The following is a 7,233-nucleotide window of genomic DNA, read 5'->3' as shown; positions in this document are numbered from 1 at the left end:
TGGCAAAAAACTGGAAAATGAAGGGATGCCCTTCAATTGGGGAATGGCTGAACAAATTGTGGTATATGCTGGTGATGGAATACTATTGCGCTCAAAAATAATAAACTGGACGAATTCCATTTGAACTGGAAAGACCTCCAGGAGTTGATGCAGAGCAAAAGGAGCAGAACCAGGAGAACATTGTACACAGAGTCTGATACACTGTGGTAAAATAGAATGTAACAGACTTCTGTACTAGCAGCAATGCAATGACCCAGGACAATTCTGAGGGATTTATGAAAAAGAACATTATCCACATTCAGAGGAGTGGAAACACGGAAGAAAAATAACCGCTTGAACACATGGGTTGATGTGGACATGGTTGGGGATGTGACACTAAACAATCACACAAATACAACTATCAATAATATGTAAATAAGTCTTTATTGATCACACATGTTAAAACCAGTGGAAATGTGTGTTGGATATGGGGGGGGGGGGAGGGAGGTGAAGGGGAAAGTAAAAACAAGAATCGTGTAACCATGGAAAATTTTTCTAAAAAAATAAAATATTAAAAAACAAAGGGAATAAAAAAGGCACCTGTTGATAATGTAGAAAGAGAAAATATACAGACTTTTGGGGGCGGAAGACAAGAGACCTGGGGTTTTGTCTTGACTTTGCCATATCCTGGGCAAGTCACTTAACCTCTATCAGTCTCGACTGCCTCCTATATAAAATGGGACTATAGCCTATCCTGAAACATCAGTCACAGAAAGAACTTTAGAGATCATTCGCCCCAGATCTTCTAACTCTAAGTCCAATGTTCTTTCCATTTTATCAGAGATGTAAAGCAGACAATCTATGGACCACATATGGCCAACAACATTCTCAAGTGTGGCTTTAACCAGATTACAATTTGTTTTGGAAAAATATAACCAAAATAAATAAAAATGCAATAAGCATATATAATGTTAATATGTGGTTTTCTAAGTTAATTTGTACCTGCAGGTATCCTTATGTTCCATTTAGGGACCTTTATTTCTATTTTAGTTTGACACAACGAAACACACCATCATGCTTCTTAAGTAAGATTCTCCCACAGAGCATCAGCTCAGAATCAGTGTCTCCCTATAATCTATCACCCAATGCCTTTCCACTGACCTGCTGAAGAACACGAGACCTCCCAGCCAAAGCAGTACTGTGCTCAGCAATGCCTCTCTGGGATGCTAAAGAGATCTCCTGCTTGGGGAAGTCAACAATAGGATACACCTAAAAAAGAAAATAAGAAATAAATAAAAGGAAATAATTCATATGATTTATATCCTTAGATTCTTTGATTTGGGGGAGAAAGGTTAAAATTTTTCAAGTACTCAAATGGTAATTATTTGGAATTTCTTTTGGGCTTGCTTTGTTTTGCCCCAAAGGGAAAAACCAGGAGCAATGAAGGTGAAGTTAGTCTTTATTTGAGAAAGGTAAAAAAGACTTCCTAACAATTAGAATAATCCAAATATTAAATGGGCTGCCTTCAAAGATAGTGGGATCTAGTTCAGCAGAAGTCTTCAAAAGAAGGCTAAATGACTATTTTAGATATATTTTTGGATGTACTTCTTTCAGAAAAGAATGGAAGTAGAAAATTACTGTTACTTTTTAATGCTAAAATTCTTTGATTCTGTGATTCATAGTCCTTAATGCTATAGAATCTGCCCAATCTAAAATTTTCTTTTTATAGTTAAAAAATGGTCTTCTCAACTATTCTCCAAGTCACCAACATTGGAACATATAGCAAATAGTTCCCAAGCATTTATGAAGGAGGAGGACAAGAGGAAGGAGGAGGACAAAGAGAAGGAGGAGAAGAAGAACAAGGACAAGAAAAGAAACAAAAACAAAAAGATCAAGAATTATAAGAAAAACAAAAATCAGAAGGAAGAGAACCACAACAATGAGTATTAAGGCTTGTAAAATGGGTGGAAGAAGTGGCACTTGCACCCAGATTGGTAAAAACACCTATATTAGGACTATATTTCAGAATTGTTCTATTCTGGGCTGAAGAATCTGATGGACATTTGGGTTAGAAGACCCGGACTCAAGTCCTAGACCTCTCACCTAATAGCATTAAACTTTTGGCCCTCAAAGTACCAGGTACCAGTCTCATTTTGCAAAATTGAGATAATAACTGTGTTCTCATTAGATTGTTTTGAGGTTCATAATTTGTAAATCATAAAGGGAACTGTTAATACTGTTCCCCTCTGAACTTTTCCTCTTCATATAAAATCCCTTTGGCTGAGCTGGTTTAGGCCTGTATAAGCAACACTAGCCTTAGAAAAATGGGTGGCCGTCTAAGTGATCAAAGGAAAGAGCACTAGAAGCCCCCTACATTTCACCAAAATCAAAAACAAAAAAATAAAAACTCTCCCTCAAATGCTTGACATTGCTTTGGGTTAAGTATTATTCTCATCATAGAACCCTCTTTGCGACTTAGTTTCTACATCTGCAATTCGGGGAATAACTCAATTTTTAAAGATTTTTAGGGTTATCAGAAATTTTTGTCCATGTTGGGTCATAATAATCCTGTGAGGTAGGCATAGAAAGCATCAGTATTCTTGCTTTACAGATGAGGAGCCTAGAGTTAAGGGATACTGAGTGATTTACTCAAGGTCACACAGCTAATAGGTGGCTGAGCAGACAACCCACATCTGAGAAGCCCAGTGTTCCTGCCTCTACCCCATGCTATCTTAGGAAAATCTCAGCATTATCCACATTCTATAACTTTTGTATCAAGAGATAAAATGTATAGAAAAATAACTGGCATTTGTATGGGGCTTTAAAATGAGCAAAGAACTGGGAGCACATTTTCTCAAATGAGAATTTATATAATAAGATGCTTAGTGAAATCATATGTATTCTATCTATAATGATATATTATATATATATACACATATATGCTCTGCCAACTTTAAAGTGTTATATAAATGTTAGCTATTATTGTTTCATGTAATTCTCATGGCAATTCAATGAAGAAGGCATTAATTATTATCCCCATTTTTCAGATGACAAACTGAATCTGAGATAGGTTAACTGACTTGTCCTGCCTCACACAGATAGTAAGTGCATGAGGTAGGATTCAAACTCAGGGCTACCTGATTGTAAATATAGTCTATTCATGACACTGTGCTGCCTTTATGTAAAAACCCTTTGTTTCATATAAATGCTGCTTCCTGCTTTCCTCTTTAAAAATATACATTTAGGGGCAACTAGGTAGCTCAGTGGATAGAGAGCAAGACCTAGAGATGAGAAGTCCTGGGTTCAAATCTGATCTCAAACACTTCCTAGCTTTGTGTTCCTGATCAACCCACTTGATCAAATTGCCTTGCCCTTACTAATACCTACTATAGATTATAAGATAGAGGATAAGGATATAAAAAAGAAAAAGAGAGAAGTGTAAAATTGCTTAAGAAGAGAAGCACACTAAATCACTAATTCTTCAGAATGACTGGGCTTTGCAATGAAATTCTTCCTTGACTGGAGGGGCAACTGGAAAGTACTGGGTAATGAAGACACACAGTAGGCAATAAAAATAGGGGAAGATTCAGAGAGGAGAGGGACAGACCAGTCTTTCAGCCTTCACTATTTGTCCAAGGTTTGGCTCTGATGGTTAGCTTTCTCTCCCTTTGAAAGATTCTGAAAAGCCAGGAGAAATTCATACTTTCTCACTCAACCAAAACAATTTCTTCCTCGATTCCTCTCCATTTCCAAAAGGTCACATTTTTCATTCAGTTATTCAATCAAAGAAACATTTTTAAGCACTTACTATATGTCAGGCTCTTGCTCAGCTCTAGGAATAGAAAGAAAGGTTGAAAACATCATCCCTGCCCTCCAGGAGATCACATTTTAATGGAGAAAACATTATGCCAACAGTGAGGTACATGCAAGATATGCATAGTGTAAATAGGAAGTGATTTTAGATGGAAGACACTAGCAATGGAAAGGTCCAAAAAAGAGTTGTTGCAAAAGATGAGATCTAGTTGAATCCTGAGGAGAGCCATGGAATCCAGGAGATACAGATGATAAGAAGGAACTTCCCAGACATGGGGGGCAATCAGAGAAAAGCACAGATATGAGGCATGGAGCCCCATGTGTATGAGCAGCAAGAAGTCCAATTTCAAGGGGAAAAAACTGGGTGCAATAGAAAGGTGGGTTGAAAAAATACTTTGCTTTCCTTCCTTATATCTCTCACCATAACATTTTCATCCTTAAATATATTTTCTCCTCTGACTTTAGCCAACAACTCCTCTGGAAAGTTCATATGGTGCTCAGTGACAAACTCAAATAGGCTGTTTTTCCTGGAAGAGGAGAACAAAAGCCTGGTGGTTATGACCGGATATATGAACTAGACATAAGATACCATAAACATATTAGAAGGATGTGGAATATATTAACTATCAGATTTAAAGATATAAAATGAATAATTTTGATTACGTTGAAGCTTTTGTACAAATAAAACCAATTTTCAACTATTTTCTGAAAACTCTGTTGATTCCTTCACTATGCTTTCATTGACTCAACCTATCCTGAAACCATTTCTCTTTCTTAAATACTTTGGCCAAAAAGAACTCAAAACTCTCAAAAATATATCTATTCTGATGGAAATTTATTTGATGACGCTGATATTAAAATTTAGAAGTTTTAAGATTAATTAAGAATATGAAAGTTTTGAAAATCAAAAAACCATATAGAAGGGGACAGCTGGGGGACTGAGTGGATTAAGAGGCAGGCCCAGAGATGGGAGGTCCTGGATTCAAATATGGCCTCAGACACTTCCTAGCTGTGTGACCTTGGGCAAGTCACTTGACCCCCCCATTGCCTAGCCCTTACCACTCTTCTGCCTTAGAACCAAAACACAGTATTGGTTCTAAGACAGAAGGTAAAGGTTTATTTTTTTAAAAAACACACACATAGAAGAGAAAACAGAATTAAAAAGTCAAAACATTCAAACATTTAGCCATGCTGCCCAATCCTTGCCTCTCTCCCCCCAGCCCCAGACTTTAATGATGAAAAGATAAATCATATGATTATAGATTTAGAATTAGAAGGACCAGAAAGGTCAACAGTACAATTTTTAAGTGAGGAAATTGGGACCAACAAAAGTTAAGTGATTTACTCAAGGTTACATGGGTAAGCAAATTCTGGATTTGAACTCAGGTCTCATAACTCTAAATCCAGACATTTTTCCATTGTTCCATATTGCCAAGAATAGGAGAGTTCTGCAGTAGTGGGGGGAGGGATATTGAGGAGATAAGAAGAAAATATTTGAATATGCCTAAAGGCAGGACAAATCAGCTTCTCTGGTATTCAGTTTCTCCCTCTATAAAATGGGAGAAAGAGCATACCTGCCTAGAAGAAGAGGGTGTATAAAAAGATCTCTTGTAGACTTTTCCAACTGTAACATCATAGATTCAAAGTTTTAGAGTTAGAAAGGTCCTAAGAGGTCTTCTAGTTCACTCTCTTCATTCTACAGGTCATAAAACTAAGTATCAGAGCCCAAGATCTTTGATTCCAAGGTTTACACACACTATACTCTGCCATGAGACTTACTATTCTATGACAATCATCACAACATACCTGTTGTGTTAACCCAATATGGAACATTTACCTTGGAGAAAGTAAGTACAGGATATTTATCCATAAAACTCACATATAAAACCCATGGAAAATAAGATGAAAATAAGTCAAAAAAGGAAAGGAACTAGTGAATTCACAGGTCCTGTAAGCAGTGAATCAATAGATACCTTTAAAGGACTCATTCAAAACCTATGGAGAGAGGACTTTTTTTTGGAGGAGAAGGATAGGGATAATTTGATGTTTGGGGTGTGAATTGTCTAGTCTGGCAAGCGACATTGGCAAAATTAACTAGCTCATTGGTAGTGTTTCATTTTAATTTGTGCTGGCAAAGTGCTGGCAAGGTGGACATTCAAGAGCTGACAGAATGTAGTCAAAAGCTTGCCTCCTTTTACTACTCACCATGTGATGACCAGCTGGATGAAGTGCAATAACTTTTTCTCTCCCTTACATGTTGCACAGGTCTTATTACCCCTACCTGAACAGGTGCTGCACCTTTGGAAGGAAAAAAAAGAGTACTCGTCACACAAACATGGAGATTAATGTTTCTTTTTCCCTTCTGATATCCCATCACCAAACGCCATATTCTTAATAATGCAGTTAAAAGTGCTTCTTCAAATGCAATATTCAGCACCATGGCCAGAGGTGAAACATCTCAAATCAGTCAGTACTATAATAGCCAGAGAGGAGTGGAACTAGCCACAGCTAGACAGTATTGTAGCCATTATGGGATGGGGGGGTTGACATGTAGCCATAGATGCAGGAAATCACATCACCTCTCAAGTATCCCTTTTTTCATCAGTAAACTGATATGTGTGTGACAAATTAAGGGATCAGCCATCTAAGGTGGCATACTCCCATAATCCTGCTAAAGGGGAAGATGAAACAGGTAGATTACTTGAGTTTGAGAGTTCTGACTTCAATTGGTATTGGGTATATGAACTAAGCCTAACACCAATGGGGGGGGCACCCTAGAGCAAAGGGACCACCAGATGCCCTCAGGAAAATAAAATTAGTCCAGATCAGCAATAGAGTAGGTCAAACTTTCCAAGTGTAATAGATATAGGCTTTAAAAGTATAAAAGCAGCATTGGGATTGTACTGGATGTGGCCACTATACTTTTCCAGCCTCAGTGAGATAAGGAGACCAAATTTTAAAAAAATCAGTGGCTTCCAAATTGTGAACTATAGATTCGTTGGTGGGGGTGGGAGGAAGCTTAGAGTTTTTACAAAGGATGTTTGAATTCATAAATAAGTAAGCATAGCTTCTGTCAACTGAATAAATGATGCCATGTAACAGCTCTAAGGCTGATATTGCATCCTTGAAGACCTAGGTTCAAGTCTTGTCTCTGTTACATACTGGCTGTGTCTCTCTGATCAAGTTACTTATCTACTCAGTTCCCAAGCAGCTAAGAGAACTATAACCTTAAAAAAGAGTCCACTGTCCACAGTTAACTCACAGGTGCAAACCACATAAAATTTGCCTTTTATTGCTATTTTGCAAATATGCATAGATCCTATTTTGATTAATAAAATATATAACTTAAAGTGTTGTTGGATTCACAATATCTTTTTAGCATACATTTTCCCAATCAATAGATGAGTAATACCACAGATACTATTCTAAAAGAGTCTAATT

The 7,233-nt window shown here is 37.2% G+C and overlaps 1 long non-coding RNA gene across 1 annotated transcript; it reads right to left on the bottom strand.

Annotated features, from left to right (window-relative positions):
* Positions 1–1,022: 1,022 nt before the first annotated feature.
* On the bottom strand, positions 1,023–6,085 carry LOC123254586. The gene is made up of 3 exons (XR_006506686.1): positions 5,998–6,085; positions 4,214–4,319; positions 1,023–1,248 (listed from the first exon to the last, which is right to left on the bottom strand). It is a non-coding gene; the product is annotated as an uncharacterized LOC123254586 (long non-coding RNA).
* Between the last annotated feature and the right edge of the window lie 1,148 nt (positions 6,086–7,233).

Source organism: Gracilinanus agilis, unplaced genomic scaffold (assembly GCF_016433145.1).
Source record: "Gracilinanus agilis isolate LMUSP501 unplaced genomic scaffold, AgileGrace unplaced_scaffold25484, whole genome shotgun sequence".
Classification (NCBI taxonomy): Eukaryota; Metazoa; Chordata; class Mammalia; order Didelphimorphia; family Didelphidae; genus Gracilinanus; species Gracilinanus agilis.
This window is presented reverse-complemented; position numbering and strand designations above follow the sequence as displayed.